Here is a 1,980-nt window from a genome sequence, read left to right as displayed (position 1 = left end):
GCTGTGTTTCCGGGCTTGCTTGCTGCCCCAGGCTGGTCTTAGGGCACTGGCTTGGGTACCAGAACCATTATGCCAGGAATTTGGTCTTAAATGTGACTTGCTCTCTATCTAAATGTAGGGAAGTTCACACTGGCCAGGACCAACTTCTCAGAGAATCAGGCACAGGACAGAGATGGCTGGGTCCAGGATTCTCCTGTGACAAGATGGTGCCAGTTTCTTGTGGTCATGAGTTGGCTTGGGATAGAAGCAGAGAAAAATGAACCCTTAGGCTGCTGGGAAGTTTCAGCTGTATCCCACCCTCTAACCCCCCACCCCAAGCAAACAAATATCTTCCCTTTTGTGTAAATTTCCATTCCTCATGAGGATGAAAAAGTGGAGAAACAAACTTTGTTAATATAAGATCATGTCCAAGAATTATCATCTTCAATCATTTTGGAGATCTTGCTTTCTAGGAATGCTGACCACTGGAGAGGTGGTGGCTGGAAATTCTGCATCCGGGCACTCAGTGCAGACTTCTTAGGCCAGCCTGGAGGTGGGGCTGTCTGCATGTGGTCACTTTGGGCTAATAAATTAAGATGCTACCCTACCAGGGATGTAGCATTCAACAGCTGAACCTCACTTTGCATTTTTATACTTAAAGAGGTTAATTACTGAAAAATGGGTAAAATTCAAATAATCTTTAGAGTGGTGGACAGAACTTTCTAAGAGTGACACAAAACTCAGAAGCTATAAAGAGACAAGACTGACAAATCTGACGCCATAAACATGTCAAATTTCTATATTAAAAAAAACAGCAAAAAGCGAACAGCAAAGTGAGAAAACAAGCAGCAACTTCTATGACAAACAAAGGTATCATTTTCTTAATATACTAAGAGCTTTTACGAGTAAATGCAATTTAAAAAAAGGGAAGGAGATAGGAACAGTCAGTTCATAGAAAATGAGATTAAAATCACCAATAATCATGAAACATGTCTCAAACATTCATGAAATGAAATTTTCATGAAAATGAAATTTAAATGAAAATTAAAACAAATGTAGTCATTTAATTGTGCATGCCCCCAATAATTGCTCTGTACAAAAATACACCACTGTTCTATCACAGGCCATTAAGAGTGTCTTTCTCTCTTTTCTTATATTTCTCCCTTGGGTTTCCAGGCAGTTACTCACCTGCTGTCATGGGACAGCCATTTCTTTAAAAGCGCCAACCGTGGGAACCCCACAGTAGAGGCCAATTTCCCACTCTCACCTCCCAGTGCTGACACTGACAATAAGTAACACTGGGTAAGTATTGATACTAAAATGGAGACTTCGAGCATGTGTGCTAGGGTCGGTGTTCCTGCGAGGGAGGTGATGATGGGGCGGGTTCCATGCAAGAGGAGATAGATGAAAGAATGCGAGTTCTGCTGCAGAAGAGGCGGGACAGGGCTTTCCTCCAGACCCTGAAACACCACGTGCGAAAACAAAGGGGTGTGCAAAAGCCAGGTGCAAGTGTGGATCTGCAAGCTGTGGGAGGGCCGCCGAGCTCGGCGGGAAGGGACTTCTCCCGAGCGGATTCCTTTCCTGCTCAGGGACTACTTTCGGCCGTCGAGGGGCCTGACAAAATTACTTGCCTCACAGTTAACAGCTGAAAGGGAGCTTCCATTCAACTTTCCCTTTTCATAGAGAACTATATGGAGGACTTAAAGAAGTGAAATGACCCGTCCCAGGTCACAGCTCTGGCCCACACTGGGGTCCTGACTGCCAGTCGGCAGATTTTCCTTCCTCTGGCCCTACCGCACTGCACAGTGTATCAATCCCAAACTCTGCTCCGTGCCCCGCGGTCGGAGTCTGATCGATGGACTACACCTCCCACAATGCCTTTGGCCCAGGCTCCCTCCCTCCGCCCGGCGGGGTCCGTATCCGCCAATAGGAAAGCAGAGTTTCCAGGTGCAGTTCTCGGTGGCCAATGAGCGCGGCGGAGGGCGGGCCTCTCCCGTCCAT

This window comes from Delphinapterus leucas, chromosome 2 (genome assembly GCF_059928025.1).
Source record: "Delphinapterus leucas isolate spDelLeu-1000000601 "Yukka" chromosome 2, BTC_Dleu_Yukka2, whole genome shotgun sequence".
NCBI lineage: Eukaryota > Metazoa > Chordata > Mammalia > Artiodactyla > Monodontidae > Delphinapterus > Delphinapterus leucas.
Note: the sequence above shows the minus strand (reverse complement) of the source record.